Source organism: Nothobranchius furzeri, chromosome 10 (genome assembly GCF_043380555.1).
Source record: "Nothobranchius furzeri strain GRZ-AD chromosome 10, NfurGRZ-RIMD1, whole genome shotgun sequence".
Lineage (NCBI taxonomy): Eukaryota > Metazoa > Chordata > Actinopteri > Cyprinodontiformes > Nothobranchiidae > Nothobranchius > Nothobranchius furzeri.
This window is the reverse complement of record NC_091750.1, coordinates 17,340,626-17,358,881: the sequence shown is the minus strand read 5'-3', so window position 1 is coordinate 17,358,881 and position 18,256 is coordinate 17,340,626.

Sequence of the window (18,256 nt, the reverse complement as noted above, 5' to 3'; positions counted from 1 at the left end):
AACTTGGCTTCTGAATGTCCTAGAGAGATCAGGTTTGTTTTAGTGTACTCCAATCAACAGCCCCTACAACCACAAAAAGGAATGGAGTCATTAGCACTTATGGTTTTTAAATGGCACCCAGAATTATGTTGCACGAAGCACAATTTCACATCATTCTGGGTTCATTTGTGTGAAAACAAGGACCAATCAGGCTGAAACGTTACAGGAAGGTAGAATCTATTGAGTTGTAAGTGATCTGAACGTTTCATGATGATAGCACTTTCCTAAGGGGGTCAAACCATGTCCCAAAGGTCACCGGGCCTGGTGTCACTTTAAAGAAGTAGTCCAGTTACACATTTGTGGGCTTATAACTTGGCTTCTGAATATCCTAGAGATATCAGGTTTGTTTTAGTGTACTCCAATCAACAGCCCCTACAACCACAAAAAGGAATGGAGTCATTAGCACTTATGGTTTGTAAATGGCACCCAGAATTATGTTGCACGAAGCACAATTTCACATCATTCTGGGTCCATTTGTGTGAAAACAAGGTCCATTCAGGCTGTGCCGTTACAAGAAGGAAGAATCTATTGAGTTGTAAGTGATCTGAACTTTTCATGATGATCGCACATTCCTATAGGGGGTAAAACCATGTCCCAAAGGTCACCAGGCCTGGTGTCACTTTAATGAAGTTGTCCAGTTACACATTTGTGGGCTTATAACTTGGCTTCTGAATGTCCTAGAGAGATCAGGTTTGTTTTAGTGTACTCCAATCAACAGCCCCTACAACCACAAAAAGGAATGGAGTCATTAGCACTTATGGTTTGTAAATGGCACACAGAATTATGTTGCACGAAGCACAATTTCACATCATTCTGTGTCCATTTGTGTGAAAACAAGGTCCAATCATGCTGAAACGTTACAAGAAGGTAAAATATATTGAGTTGTAAGTGATCTGAATGTTTCATGATGATTGCACATTCCTATAAGGGGTCAAACTATGTCCCAAAGGTCACCAGATCTGGTGTCAATTTAAAGAAGTAGTCCAGTTACACATTTGTGGGCTTATAACTTGGCTTCTGAATGTCCTAGAGAGATCAGGTTTGTTTTAGTGTACTCCAATCAACAGCCCCTACAACCACAAAAAGCAATGGAGTCATTAGCACTTATGGTTTTTAAATGGCACCCAGAATTATGTTGCACGAAGCACAATTTCACATCATTCTGGGTTCATTTGTGTGAAAACAAGGTCCAATCAGGCTGAAACGTTACAAGAAGGTAGAATCTATTGAGTTGTAAGTGATCTGAATGTTTCATGATGATCGCACATTCCTATAAGGGGTCAAACCATGTCCCAAAGGTCACAGGATCTGGTGTCAATTTAAAGAAGTAGTCCAGTTACACATTTGTGGGCTTATAACTTGGCTTCTGAATGTCCTAGAGAGATCAGGTTTGTTTTAGTGTACTCCAATCAACAGCCCCTACAACCACAAAAAGGAATGGAGTCATTAGCACTTATGGTTTGTAAATGGCACCCAGAATTATGTTACACAAAGCACAATTTCACATCATTCTGGGTTCATTTGTGTGAAAACAAGGTCCAGTCAGGCTGAAACGTTACACGAAGGTAGAATCTATTGAGTTGTAAGTGATCTGAACGTTTCATGATGATCGCACATTCCTCTAGGGGGTCAAACCATGTCCCATAGGTCACCGGGCCTCGTGTCACTTTAAAGAAGTAGTCCAGTTACACCTTTGTGGGCTTATAACTTAGCTTCTGAATATCCTAGAGAGATCAGGTTTGTTTTAATGTACTCCAATCAACAGCCCCTACAACCACAAAAAGGAATGGAGTCATTAGCACTTATGGTTTTTAAATGGCACCCAGAATTATGTTGCACAAAGCACAATTTCACATCATTCTGGGTTCATTTGTGTGAAAACAAGGTCCAATCAGGCTGAAACGTTACAAGAAGGTAGAATCTATTGAGTTGTAAGTGATCTGAATGTTTCATGATGATCGCACTTTCCTAAGGGGGTCAAACCATGTCCCAAAGGTCACCGGGCCTGGTGTCACTTTAAAGAAGTAGTCCAGTTACACATTTGTGGGCTTATAACTTGGCTTCTGAATATCCTAGAGATATCAGGTTTGTTTTAGTGTACTCCAATCAACAGCCCCTACAACCACAAAAAGGAATGGAGTCATTAGCACTTATGGTTTGTAAATGGCACCCAGAATTATGTTGCACGAAGCACAATTTCACATCATTCTGGGTCCATTTGTGTGAAAACAAGGTCCAATCAGGCTGTGCCGTTACAAGAAGGAAGAATCTATTGAGTTGTAAGTGATCTGAACTTTTCATGATGATCGCACATTCCTATAGGGGGTAAAACCATGTCCCAAAGGTCACCAGGCCTGGTGTCACTTTAATGAAGTTGTCCAGTTACACATTTGTGGGCTTATAACTTGGCTTCTGAATGTCCTAGAGAGATCAGGTTTGTTTTAGTGTACTCCAATCAACAGCCCCTACAACCACAAAAAGGAATGGAGTCATTAGCACTTATGGTTTGTAAATGGCACCCAGAATTATGTTGCACGAAGCACAATTTCACATCATTCTGTGTCCATTTGTGTGAAAACAAGGTCCAATCAGGCTGAAAGGTTACAAGAAGGTAAAATATATTGAGTTGTAAGTGATCTGAATGTTTCATGATGATTGCACATTCCTATAAGGGGTCAAACTATGTCCCAAAGGTCACCGGATCTGGTGTCAATTTAAAGAAGTAGTCCAGTTACACATTTGTGGGCTTATAACTTGGCTTCTGAATGTCCTAGAGAGATCAGGTTTGTTTTAGTGTACTCCAATCAACAGCCCCTACAACCACAAAAAGCAATGGAGTCATTAGCACTTATGGTTTTTAAATGGCACCCAGAATTATGTTGCACGAAGCACAATTTCACATCATTCTGGGTTCATTTGTGTGAAAACAAGGTCCAATCAGGCTGAAAAGTTACAGGAAGGTAGAATCTATTGAGTTGTAAGTGATCTGAACGTTTCATGATGATAGCACTTTCCTAAGGGGGTCAAACCATGTCCCAAACGTCACCGGATCTGGTGTCAATTTAAAGAAGTAGTCCAGTTACACCTTTGTGGGCTTATAACTTTTCTTCTGAATATACTAGAGAGATCAGGTTTGTTTTAATGTACTCCAATCAACAGCCCCTACAACCACAAAAAGGAATGGAGTCATTAGCACTTATGGTTTTTAAATGGCACACAGAATTATGTTGCACAAAGCACAATTTCACATCATTCTGGGTTCATTTGTGTGAAAACAAGGTCCAATCAGGCTGAAACGTTACAGGAAGGTAGACTCTATTGAGTTGTAAGTGATCTGAACGTTTCATGATGATCGCACATTCCTATAGGGGGTCAAACCCTGTCCCAAAGGTCACCGGGCCTGGTGTCACTTTAAAGAAGTAGTCCAGTTACACATTTGTGGGATTATAACTTGGCTTCTGAATGTCCTAGAGAGATCAGGTTTGTTTTAGTGTACTCCAATCAACAGCCCCTACAACCACAAAAAGGAATGGAGTCATTAGCACTTATGGTTTTTAAATGGCACCCAGAATTATGTTGCACGAAGCACAATTTCACATCATTCTGGGTTCATTTGTGTGAAAACAAGGTCCAATCAGGCTGAAACGTTACAGGAAGGTAGAATCTATTGAGTTGTAAGTGATCTGAACGTTTCATGATGATAGCACTTTCCTAAGGTGGTCAAACCATGTCCCATAGGTCACTGGATCTGGTGTCACTTTAAAGAAGTAGTCCAGTTACACCTTTGTGGGCTTATAACTTGGCTTCTGAATGTCCTAGAGAGATCATGTTTGTTTTAATGTACTCCAATCAACAGCCCCTACAACCACAAAAAGGAATGGAGTCATTAGCACTTATGGTTTTTAAATGGCACCCAGAATTATGTTGCACGAAGCACAATTTCACATCATTCTGGGTTCCTTTGTGTGAAAACAAGGTCCAATCAGGCTGAAACGTTACAGGAAGGTAGAATCTATTGAGTTGTAAGTGATCTGAACGTTTCATGATGATTGAACATTCCTATAGCGGGTCAAACCATGTCCCAAAGGTCACCGGGCCTGGTGTCACTTTAAAGAAGTAGTCCAGTTACACCTTTGTGGGCTTAAAACTTGGCTTCTGAATATCCTAGAGAGGTCAGGTTTGTTTTAGAGTACTCCAATTATCAGCCCCCATTACCACAAAAAGGAATGGAGTCATTAGCCCTTATGGTTTTTAAATGGCACCCAGAATTATGTTGCACGAAGCACAATTTCACATCATTCTGGGTTCATTTGTGTGAAAACAAGGTCCAATCAGGCTGAAACGTTACAGGAAGGTAGAATCTATTGAGTTGTAAGTGATCTGAACGTTTCATGATGATAGCACTTTCCTAAGGGGGTCAAACCATGTCCCAAAGGTCACCGGATCTGGTGTCAATTTAAAGAAGTAGTCCAGTTACACATTTGTGGGCTTATAACTTGGCTTCTGAATGTCCTAGAGAGATCAGGTTTGTTTTAATGTACTCCAATCAACAGCCCCTACAACCACAAAAAGGAATGGAGTCATTAGCACTTATGGTTTGTAAATGGCACCCAGAATTATGTTGCACGAAGCACAATTTCACATAATTCTGGGTCCATTTGTGTGAATACAAGGTCCAATCAGGCTGAAACGTTACAAGAAGGTAGAATCTATTGAATTGTAAGTGATCTGAACGTTTCATGATGATAGCACATTCCTATAGGGGGTCAAACCATGTCCCATAGGTCATCGGGCCTCGTGTCACTTTAAAGAAGTAGTCCAGTTACACCTTTGTGGGCTTATAACTTAGCTTCTGAATATCCTAGAGAGATCAAGTTTGTTTTAATGTACTCCAATCAACAGCCCCTACAACCACAAAAAGGAATGGAGTCATTAGCACTTATGGTTTTTAAATGGCACCCAGAATTATGTTGCACAAAGCACAATTTCACATCATTCTGGGTTCATTTGTGTGAAAACAAGGTCCAATCAGGCTGAAACGTTACAAGAAGGTAGAATCTATTGAGTTGTAAGTGATCTGAATGTTTCATGATGATCGCACATTCCTATAAGGGGTCAAACCATGTCCCAAAGGTCACAGGATCTGGTGTCAATTTAAAGAAGTAGTCCAGTTACACATTTGTGGGCTTATAACTTGGCTTCTGAATGTCCTAGAGAGATCAGGTTTGTTTTAGTCTACATCAATCAACAGCCCCTATAACCACAAAAAGGAATGGAGTCATTAGCACTTATGGTTTTTAAATGGCACCCAGAATTATGTTGCACGAAGCACAATTTCACATCATTCTGGGTCCATTTGTGTGAAAACAAGGTCCAATCAGGCTGTGCCGTTACAAGAAGGAAGAATCTATTGAGTTGTAAGTGATCTGAACTTTTCATGATGATCGCACATTCCTATAGGGGGTAAAACCATGTCCCAAAGGTCACCAGGCCTGGTGTCACTTTAATGAAGTTGTCCAGTTACACATTTGTGGGCTTATAACTTGGCTTCTGAATGTCCTAGAGAGATCAGGTTTGTTTTAGTGTACTCCAATCAACAGCCCCTACAACCACAAAAAGGAATGGAGTCATTAGCACTTATGGTTTGTAAATGGCACCCAGAATTATGTTGCACGAAGCACAATTTCACATCATTCTGTGTCCATTTGTGTGAAAACAAGGTCCAATCATGCTGAAACGTTACAAGAAGGTAAAATATATTGAGTTGTAAGTGATCTGAATGTTTCATGATGATTGCACATTCCTATAAGGGGTCAAACTATGTCCCAAAGGTCACCGGATCTGGTGTCAATTTAAAGAAGTAGTCCAGTTACACATTTGTGGGCTTATAACTTGGCTTCTGAATGTCCTAGAGAGATCAGGTTTGTTTTAGTGTACTCCAATCAACAGCCCCTACAACCACAAAAAGCAATGGAGTCATTAGCACTTATGGTTTTTAAATGGCACCCAGAATTATGTTGCACGAAGCACAATTTCACATCATTCTGGGTTCATTTGTGTGAAAACAAGGTCCAATCAGGCTGAAAAGTTACAGGAAGGTAGAATCTATTGAGTTGTAAGTGATCTGAACGTTTCATGATGATAGCACTTTCCTAAGGGGGTCAAACCATGTCCCAAACGTCACCGGATCTGGTGTCAATTTAAAGAAGTAGTCCAGTTACACATTTGTGGGCTTATAACTTGGCTTCTGAATATCCTAGAGAGATCAGGTTTGTTTTAGTGTACTCCAATCAACAGCCCCTACAACCACAAAAAGGAATGGAGTCATTAGCACTTATGGTTTTTAAATGGCACCCAGAATTATGTTGCACGAAGCACAATTTCACATCATTCTGGGTTCATTTGTGTGAAAACAAGGTCCAATCAGGCTGAAACGTTACAAGAAGGTAGAATCTATTGAGTTGTAAGTGATCTGAACGTTTCATGATGATCGCACATTCCTATAGGGGGTCAAACCATGTCCCATAGGTCACCGGGCCTCGTGTCACTTTAAAGAAGTAGTCCAGTTACACCTTTGTGGGCTTATAATTTGGCTTCTGAATATACTAGAGAGATCAGGTTTGTTTTAATGTACTCCAATCAACAGCCCCTACAACCACAAAAAGGAATGGAGTCATTAGCACTTATGGTTTTTAAATGGCACACAGAATTATGTTGCACAAAGCACAATTTCACATCATTCTGGGTTCATTTGTGTGAAAACAAGGTCCAATCAGGCTGAAACGTTACAGGAAGGTAGACTCTATTGAGTTGTAAGTGATCTGAACGTTTCATGATGATCGCACATTCCTATAGGGGGTCAAACCCTGTCCCAAAGGTCACCGGGCCTGGTGTCACTTTAAAGAAGTAGTCCAGTTACACATTTGTGGGATTATAACTTGGCTTCTGAATGACCTAGAGAGATCAGGTTTGTTTTAGTGTACTCCAATCAACAGCCCCTACAACCACAAAAAGGAATGGAGTCATTAGCACTTATGGTTTTTAAATGGCACCCAGAATTATGTTGCACGAGGCACAATTTCACATCATTCTGGGTTCATTTGTGTGAAAACAAGGTCCAATCAGGCTGAAACGTTACAGGAAGGTAGAATCTATTGAGTTGTAAGTGATCTGAACGTTTCATGATGATAGCACTTTCCTAAGGTGGTCAAACCATGTCCCATAGGTCACTGGATCTGGTGTCACTTTAAAGAAGTAGTCCAGTTACACCTTTGTGGGCTTATAACTTGGCTTCTGAATGTCCTAGAGAGATCAGGTTTGTTTTAATGTACTCCAATCAACAGCCCCTACAACCACAAAAAGGAATGGAGTCATTAGCACTTATGGTTTTTAAATGGCACCCAGAATTATGTTGCACGAAGCACAATTTCACATCATTCTGGGTTCCTTTGTGTGAAAACAAGGTCCAATCAGGCTGAAACGTTACAGGAAGGTAGAATCTATTGAGTTGTAAGTGATCTGAACGTTTCATGATGATTGCACATTCCTATAGCGGGTCAAACCATGTCCCAAAGGTCACCGGGCCTGGTGTCACTTTAAAGAAGTAGTCCAGTTACACCTTTGTGGGCTTAAAACTTGGCTTCTGAATATCCTAGAGAGGTCAGGTTTGTTTTAGAGTACTCCAATTATCAGCCCCCATTACCACAAAAAGGAATGGAGTCATTAGCACTTATGGTTTTTAAATGGCACCCAGAATTATGTTGCACGAAGCACAATTTCACATCATTCTGGGTTCATTTGTGTGAAAACAAGGTCCAATCAGGCTGAAACGTTACAGGAAGGTAGAATCTATTGAGTTGTAAGTGATCTGAACGTTTCATGATGATAGCACTTTCCTAAGGGGGTCAAACCATGTCCCAAAGGTCACCGGATCTGGTGTCAATTTAAAGAAGTAGTCCAGTTACACATTTGTGGGCTTATAACTTGGCTTCTGAATGTCCTAGAGAGATCAGGTTTGTTTTAATGTACTCCAATCAACAGCCCCTACAACCACAAAAAGGAATGGAGTCATTAGCACTTATGGTTTGTAAATGGCACCCAGAATTATGTTGCACGAAGCACAATTTCACATAATTCTGGGTCCATTTGTGTGAATACAAGGTCCAATCAGGCTGAAACGTTACAAGAAGGTAGAATCTATTGAATTGTAAGTGATCTGAACGTTTCATGATGATCGCACATTCCTATAGGGGGTCAAACCATGTCCCATAGGTCACCGGGCCTCGTGTCACTTTAAAGAAGTAGTCCAGTTACACCTTTGTGGGCTCATAACTTAGCTTCTGAATATCCTAGAGAGATCAGGTTTGTTTTAATGTACTCCAATCAACAGCCCCTACAACCACAAAAAGGAATGGAGTCATTAGCACTTATGGTTTTTAAATGGCACCCAGAATTATGTTGCACAAAGCACAATTTCACATCATTCTGGGTTCATTTGTGTGAAAACAAGGTCAAATCAGGCTGAAACGTTACAAGAAGGTAGAATCTATTGAGTTGTAAGTGATCTGAATGTTTCATGATGATCGCACATTCCTATAAGGGGTCAAACCATGTCCCAAAGGTCACAGGATCTGGTGTCAATTTAAAGAAGTAGTCCAGTTACACATTTGTGGGCTTATAACTTGGCTTCTGAATGTCCTAGAGAGATCAGGTTTGTTTTAGTGTACTCCAATCAACAGCCCCTACAACCACAAAAAGGAATGGAGTCATTAGCACTTATGGTTTTTAAATGGCACCCAGAATTATGTTGCACGAAGCACAATTTCACATCATTCTGGGTTCATTTGTGTGAAAACAAGGACCAATCAGGCTGAAACGTTACAGGAAGGTAGAATCTATTGAGTTGTAAGTGATCTGAACGTTTCATGATGATAGCACTTTCCTAAGGGGGTCAAACCATGTCCCAAAGGTCACCGGGCCTGGTGTCACTTTAAAGAAGTAGTCCAGTTACACATTTGTGGGCTTATAACTTGGCTTCTGAATATCCTAGAGATATCAGGTTTGTTTTAGTGTACTCCAATCAACAGCCCCTACAACCACAAAAAGGAATGGAGTCATTAGCACTTATGGTTTGTAAATGGCACCCAGAATTATGTTGCACGAAGCACAATTTCACATCATTCTGGGTCCATTTGTGTGAAAACAAGGTCCATTCAGGCTGTGCCGTTACAAGAAGGAAGAATCTATTGAGTTGTAAGTGATCTGAACTTTTCATGATGATCGCACATTCCTATAGGGGGTAAAACCATGTCCCAAAGGTCACCAGGCCTGGTGTCACTTTAATGAAGTTGTCCAGTTACACATTTGTGGGCTTATAACTTGGCTTCTGAATGTCCTAGAGAGATCAGGTTTGTTTTAGTGTACTCCAATCAACAGCCCCTACAACCACAAAAAGGAATGGAGTCATTAGCACTTATGGTTTGTAAATGGCACCCAGAATTATGTTGCACGAAGCACAATTTCACATCATTCTGTGTCCATTTGTGTGAAAACAAGGTCCAATCATGCTGAAACGTTACAAGAAGGTAAAATATATTGAGTTGTAAGTGATCTGAATGTTTCATGATGATTGCACATTCCTATAAGGGGTCAAACTATGTCCCAAAGGTCACCAGATCTGGTGTCAATTTAAAGAAGTAGTCCAGTTACACATTTGTGGGCTTATAACTTGGCTTCTGAATGTCCTAGAGAGATCAGGTTTGTTTTAGTGTACTCCAATCAACAGTCCCTACAACCACAAAAAGCAATGGAGTCATTAGCACTTATGGTTTTTAAATGGCACCCAGAATTATGTTGCACGAAGCACAATTTCACATCATTCTGGGTTCATTTGTGTGAAAACAAGGTCCAATCAGGCTGAAAAGTTACAGGAAGGTAGAATCTATTGAGTTGTAAGTGATCTGAACGTTTCATGATGATAGCACTTTCCTAAGGGGGTCAAACCATGTCCCAAACGTCACCGGATCTGGTGTCAATTTAAAGAAGTAGTCCAGTTACACATTTGTGGGCTTATAACTTGGCTTCTGAATGTCCTAGAGAGATCAGGTTTGTTTTAGTGTACTCCAATCAACAGCCCCTACAACCACAAAAAGCAATGGAGTCATTAGCACTTATGGTTTTTAAATGGCACCCAGAATTATGTTGCACGAAGCACAATTTCACATCATTCTGGGTTCATTTGTGTGAAAACAAGGTCCAATCAGGCTGAAAAGTTACAGGAAGGTAGAATCTATTGAGTTGTAAGTGATCTGAACGTTTCATGATGATAGCACTTTCCTAAGGGGGTCAAACCATGTCCCAAACGTCACCGGATCTGGTGTCAATTTAAAGTAGTAGTCCAGTTACACATTTGTGGGCTTATAACTTGGCTTCTGAATGTCCTAGAGAGATCAGGTTTGTTTTAGTGTACTCCAATCAACAGCCCCTACAACCACAAAAAGGAATGGAGTCATTAGCACTTATGGTTTGTAAATGGCACCCAGAATTATGTTGCACGAAGCACAATTTCACATCATTCTGTGTCCATTTGTGTGAAAACAAGGTCCAATCAGGCTGAAACGTTACAGGAAGGTAGAATCTATTGAGTTGTAAGTGATCTGAACGTTTCATGATGATAGCACTTTCCTAAGGGGGTCAAACCATGTCCCAAAGGTCACCGGATCTGGTGTCAATTTAAAGAAGTAGTCCAGTTACACATTTGTGGGCTTATAACTTGGCTTCTGAATGTCCTAGAGAGATCAGGTTTGTTTTAATGTACTCCAATCAACAGCCCCTACAACCACAAAAAGGAATGGAGTCATTAGCACTTATGGTTTGTAAATGGCACCCAGAATTATGTTGCACGAAGCACAATTTCACATAATTCTGGGTCCATTTGTGTGAATACAAGGTCCAATCAGGCTGAAACGTTACAAGAAGGTAGAATCTATTGAATTGTAAGTGATCTGAACGTTTCATGATGATCGCACATTCCTATAGGGGGTCAAACCATGTCCCATAGGTCACCGGGCCTCGTGTCACTTTAAAGAAGTAGTCCAGTTACACCTTTGTGGGCTCATAACTTAGCTTCTGAATATCCTAGAGAGATCAGGTTTGTTTTAATGTACTCCAATCAACAGCCCCTACAACCACAAAAAGGAATGGAGTCATTAGCACTTATGGTTTTTAAATGGCACCCAGAATTATGTTGCACAAAGCACAATTTCACATCATTCTGGGTTCATTTGTGTGAAAACAAGGTCAAATCAGGCTGAAACGTTACAAGAAGGTAGAATCTATTGAGTTGTAAGTGATCTGAATGTTTCATGATGATCGCACATTCCTATAAGGGGTCAAACCATGTCCCAAAGGTCACAGGATCTGGTGTCAATTTAAAGAAGTAGTCCAGTTACACATTTGTGGGCTTATAACTTGGCTTCTGAATGTCCTAGAGAGATCAGGTTTGTTTTAGTGTACTCCAATCAACAGCCCCTACAACCACAAAAAGGAATGGAGTCATTAGCACTTATGGTTTTTAAATGGCACCCAGAATTATGTTGCACGAAGCACAATTTCACATCATTCTGGGTTCATTTGTGTGAAAACAAGGACCAATCAGGCTGAAACGTTACAGGAAGGTAGAATCTATTGAGTTGTAAGTGATCTGAACGTTTCATGATGATAGCACTTTCCTAAGGGGGTCAAACCATGTCCCAAAGGTCACCGGGCCTGGTGTCACTTTAAAGAAGTAGTCCAGTTACACATTTGTGGGCTTATAACTTGGCTTCTGAATATCCTAGAGATATCAGGTTTGTTTTAGTGTACTCCAATCAACAGCCCCTACAACCACAAAAAGGAATGGAGTCATTAGCACTTATGGTTTGTAAATGGCACCCAGAATTATGTTGCACGAAGCACAATTTCACATCATTCTGGGTCCATTTGTGTGAAAACAAGGTCCATTCAGGCTGTGCCGTTACAAGAAGGAAGAATCTATTGAGTTGTAAGTGATCTGAACTTTTCATGATGATCGCACATTCCTATAGGGGGTAAAACCATGTCCCAAAGGTCACCAGGCCTGGTGTCACTTTAATGAAGTTGTCCAGTTACACATTTGTGGGCTTATAACTTGGCTTCTGAATGTCCTAGAGAGATCAGGTTTGTTTTAGTGTACTCCAATCAACAGCCCCTACAACCACAAAAAGGAATGGAGTCATTAGCACTTATGGTTTGTAAATGGCACCCAGAATTATGTTGCACGAAGCACAATTTCACATCATTCTGTGTCCATTTGTGTGAAAACAAGGTCCAATCATGCTGAAACGTTACAAGAAGGTAAAATATATTGAGTTGTAAGTGATCTGAATGTTTCATGATGATTGCACATTCCTATAAGGGGTCAAACTATGTCCCAAAGGTCACCAGATCTGGTGTCAATTTAAAGAAGTAGTCCAGTTACACATTTGTGGGCTTATAACTTGGCTTCTGAATGTCCTAGAGAGATCAGGTTTGTTTTAGTGTACTCCAATCAACAGCCCCTACAACCACAAAAAGCAATGGAGTCATTAGCACTTATGGTTTTTAAATGGCACCCAGAATTATGTTGCACGAAGCACAATTTCACATCATTCTGGGTTCATTTGTGTGAAAACAAGGTCCAATCAGGCTGAAAAGTTACAGGAAGGTAGAATCTATTGAGTTGTAAGTGATCTGAACGTTTCATGATGATAGCACTTTCCTAAGGGGGTCAAACCATGTCCCAAACGTCACCGGATCTGGTGTCAATTTAAAGTAGTAGTCCAGTTACACATTTGTGGGCTTATAACTTGGCTTCTGAATGTCCTAGAGAGATCAGGTTTGTTTTAGTGTACTCCAATCAACAGCCCCTACAACCACAAAAAGGAATGGAGTCATTAGCACTTATGGTTTGTAAATGGCACCCAGAATTATGTTGCACGAAGCACAATTTCACATCATTCTGTGTCCATTTGTGTGAAAACAAGGTCCAATCATGCTGAAACGTTACAAGAAGGTAAAATATATTGAGTTGTAAGTGATCTGAATGTTTCATGATGATTGCACATTCCTATAAGGGGTCAAACTATGTCCCAAAGGTCACCGGATCTGGTGTCAATTTAAAGAAGTAGTCCAGTTACACATTTGTGGGCTTATAACTTGGCTTCTGAATGTCCTAGAGAGATCAGGTTTGTTTTAGTGTACTCCAATCAACAGCCCCTACAACCACAAAAAAATGGAGTCATTAGCACTTATGGTTTTTAAATGGCACCCAGAATTATGTTGCACGAAGCACAATTTCACATCATTCTGGGTTCATTTGTGTGAAAACAAGGTCCAATCAGGCTGAAAAGTTACAGGAAGGTAGAATCTATTGAGTTGTAAGTGATCTGAACGTTTCATGATGATAGCACTTTCCTAAGGGGGTCAAACCATGTCCCAAACGTCACCAGATCTGGTGTCAATTTAAAGAAGTAGTCCAGTTACACATTTGTGGGCTTATAACTTGGCTTCTGAATATCCTAGAGAGATCAGGTTTGTTTTAGTGTACTCCAATCAACAGCCCCTACAACCACAAAAAGGAATGGAGTCATTAGCACTTATGGTTTTTAAATGGCACCCAGAATTATGTTGCACGAAGCACAATTTCACATCATTCTGGGTTCCTTTGTGTGAAAACAAGGTCCAATCAGGCTGAAACGTTACAGGAAGGTAGAATCTATTGAGTTGTAAGTGATCTGAACGTTTCATGATGATTGCACATTCCTATAGCGGGTCAAACCATGTCCCAAAGGTCACCGGGCCTGGTGTCACTTTAAAGAAGTAGTCCAGTTACACCTTTGTGGGCTTAAAACTTGGCTTCTGAATATCCTAGAGAGGTCAGGTTTGTTTTAGAGTACTCCAATTATCAGCCCCCATTACCACAAAAAGGAATGGAGTCATTAGCACTTATGGTTTTTAAATGGCACCCAGAATTATGTTGCACGAAGCACAATTTCACATCATTCTGGGTTCATTTGTGTGAAAACAAGGTCCAATCAGGCTGAAACGTTACAGGAAGGTAGAATCTATTGAGTTGTAAGTGATCTGAACGTTTCATGATGATAACACTTTCCTAAGGGGGTCAAACCATGTCCCAAAGGTCACCGGATCTGGTGTCAATTTAAAGAAGTAGTCCAGTTACACATTTGTGGGCTTATAACTTGGCTTCTGAATGTCCTAGAGAGATCAGGTTTGTTTTAATGTACTCCAATCAACAGCCCCTACAACCACAAAAAGGAATGGAGTCATTAGCACTTATGGTTTGTAAATGGCACCCAGAATTATGTTGCACGAAGCACAATTTCACATAATTCTGGGTCCATTTGTGTGAATACAAGGTCCAATCAGGCTGAAACGTTACAAGAAGGTAGAATCTATTGAATTGTAAGTGATCTGAACGTTTCATGATGATCGCACATTCCTATAGGGGGTCAAACCATGTCCCATAGGTCACCGGGCCTCGTGTCACTTTAAAGAAGTAGTCCAGTTACACCTTTGTGGGCTTATAACTTAGCTTCTGAATATCCTAGAGAGATCAGGTTTGTTTTAATGTACTCCAATCAACAGCCCCTACAACCACAAAAAGGAATGGAGTCATTAGCACTTATGGTTTTTAAATGGCACCCAGAATTATGTTGCACAAAGCACAATTTCACATCATTCTGGGTTCATTTGTGTGAAAACAAGGTCCAATCAGGCTGAAACGTTACAAGAAGGTAAAATCTATTGAGTTGTAAGTGATCTGAATGTTTCATGATGATCGCACATTCCTATAAGGGGTCAAACCATGTCCCAAAGGTCACAGGATCTGGTGTCAATTTAAAGAAGTAGTCCAGTTACACATTTGTGGGCTTATAACTTGGCTTCTGAATGTCCTAGAGAGATCAGGTTTGTTTTAGTGTACTCCAATCAACAGCCCCTACAACCACAAAAAGGAATGGAGTCATTAGCACTTATGGTTTTTAAATGGCACCCAGAATTATGTTGCACGAAGCACAATTTCACATCATTCTGGGTTCATTTGTGTGAAAACAAGGTCCAATCAGGCTGAAAAGTTACAGGAAGGTAGAATCGATTGAGTTGTAAGTGATCTGAACGTTTCATGATGATAGCACTTTCCTAAGGGGGTCAAACCATGTCCCAAACGTCACCGGATCTGGTGTCAATTTAAAGAAGTAGTCCAGTTACACATTTGTGGGCTTATAACTTGGCTTCTGAATATCCTAGAGAGATCAGGTTTGTTTTAGTGTACTCCAATCAACAGCCCCTACAACCACAAAAAGGAATGGAGTCATTAGCACTTATGGTTTTTAAATGGCACCCAGAATTATGTTGCACGAAGCACAATTTCACATCATTCTGGGTTCATTTGTGTGAAAACAAGGTCCAATCAGGCTGAAACGTTACAAGAAGGTAGAATCTATTGAGTTGTAAGTGATCTGAACGTTTCATGATGATCGCACATTCCTATAGGGGGTCAAACCATGTCCCATAGGTCACCGGGCCTCGTGTCACTTTAAAGAAGTAGTCCAGTTACACCTTTGTGGGCTTATAACTTGGCTTCTGAATATACTAGAGAGATCAGGTTTGTTTTAATGTACTCCAATCAACAGCCCCTACAACCACAAAAAGGAATGGAGTCATTAGAACTTATGGTTTTTAAATGGCACACAGAATTATGTTGCACAAAGCACAATTTCACATCATTCTGGGTTCATTTGTGTGAAAACAAGGTCCAATCAGGCTGAAACGTTACAGGTAGGTAGACTCTATTGAGTTGTAAGTGATCTGAACGTTTCATGATGATCTCACATTCCTATAGGGGGTCAAACCCTGTCCCAAAGGTCACCGGGCCTGTTGTCACTTTAAAGAAGTAGTCCAGTTTCACATTTGTGGGATTATAACTTGGCTTCTGAATGACCTAGAGAGATCAGGTTTGTTTTAGTGTACTCCAATCAACAGCCCCTACAACCACAAAAAGGAATGGAGTCATTAGCACTTATGGTTTTTAAATGGCACCCAGAATTATGTTGCACGAAGCACAATTTCACATCATTCTGGGTTCATTTGTGTGAAAACAAGGTCCAATCAGGCTGAAACGTTACAGGAAGGTAGAATCTATTGAGTTGTAAGTGATCTGAACGTTTCATGATGATAGCACTTTCCTAAGGTGGTCAAACCATGTCCCATAGGTCACTGGATCTGGTGTCACTTTAAAGAAGTAGTCCAGTTACACCTTTGTGGGCTTATAACTTGGCTTCTGAATGTCCTAGAGAGATCAGGTTTGTTTTAATGTACTCCAATCAACAGCCCCTACAACCACAAAAAGGAATGGAGTCATTAGCACTAATGGTTTTTAAATGGCACCCAGAATTATGTTGCACGAAGCACAATTTCACATCATTCTGGGTTCCTTTGTGTGAAAACAAGGTCCAATCAGGCTGAAACGTTACAGGAAGGTAGAATCTATTGAGTTGTAAGTGATCTGAACGTTTCATGATGATTGCACATTCATATAGCGGGTCAAACCATGTCCCAAAGGTCACCGGGCCTGGTGTCACTTTAAAAAAGTAGTCCAGTTACACCGTTGTGGGCTTAAAACTTGGCTTCTGAATATCCTAGAGAGGTCAGGTTTGTTTTAGAGTACTCCAATTATCAGCCCCCATTACCACAAAAAGGAATGGAGTCATTAGCACTTATGGTTTTTAAATGGCACCCAGAATTATGTTGCACGAAGCACAATTTCACATCATTCTGGGTTCATTTGTGTGAAAACAAGGTCCAATCAGGCTGAAACATTACAGGAAGGTAGAATCTATTGAGTTGTAAGTGATCTGAACGTTTCATGATGATAGCACTTTCCTAAGGGGGTCAAACCATGTCCCAAAGGTCACCGGATCTGGTGTCAATTTAAAGAAGTAGTCCAGTTACACATTTGTGGGCTTATAACTTGGCTTCTGAATGTCCTAGAGAGATCAGGTTTGTTTTAATGTACTCCAATCAACAGCCCCTACAACCACAAAAAGGAATGGAGTCATTAGCACTTATGGTTTGTAAATGGCACCCAGAATTATGTTGCACGAAGCACAATTTCACATAATTCTGGGTCCATTTGTGTGAATACAAGGTCCAATCAGGCTGAAACGTTACAAGAAGGTAGAATCTATTGAATTGTAAGTGATCTGAACGTTTCATGATGATCGCACATTCCTATAGGGGGTCAAACCATGTCCCAAAGGTCACCAGGCCTGGTGTCACTTTAAAGAAGTAGTCCAGTTACACATTTGTGGGCTTATAACTTGGCTTCTGAATGTCCTAGAGAGATCAGGTTTGTTTTAGTGTACTCCAATCAACAGCCCCTACAACCACAAAAAGGAATGGAGTCATTAGCACTTATGGTTTTTAAATGGCACCCAGAATTATGTTGCACGAAGCACAATTTCACATCATTCTGGGTTCATTTTTGTGAAAACAAGGTCCAATCAGGCTGAAACGTTACAGGAAGGTAGAATCTATTGAGTTGTAAGTGGTCTGAACGTTTCATGATGATAGCACTTTCCTAAGGGGGTCAAACCATGTCCCAAAGGTCACCGGATCTGGTGTCAATTTAAAGAAGTAGTCCAGTTACACATTTGTGGGCTTATAACTTTGCTTCTGAATGTCCTAGAGAGATCAGGTTTGTTTTACTGTACTCCAATCAACAGCCCCTACAACCACAAAAAGGAATGGAGTCATTAGCACTTATGGTGTTTAAATGGCACCCAGAATTATATTGCATGAAGCACAATTTCACATCATTCTGGGTTCATTTGTGTGAAAACAAGGTCCAATCAGCTAGAAACGTTACAGGAAGGTAGAATCTATTGAGTTGTAAGTGATCTGAACGTTTCATGATTATAGCCCTTTCCTAAGGGGGTCAAACCATGTCCCAAAGGTCACCGGATCTGGTGTCAATTTAAAGAAGTAGTCCAGTTACACATTTGTGGGCTTATAACTTGGCTTCTGAATATCCTAGAGAGATCAGGTTTGTTTTAGTGTACTCCAATCAACAGCCCCTACAACCACAAAAAGGAATGGAGTCATTAGCACTTATGGTTTTTAAATGGCACCCAGAATTATGTTG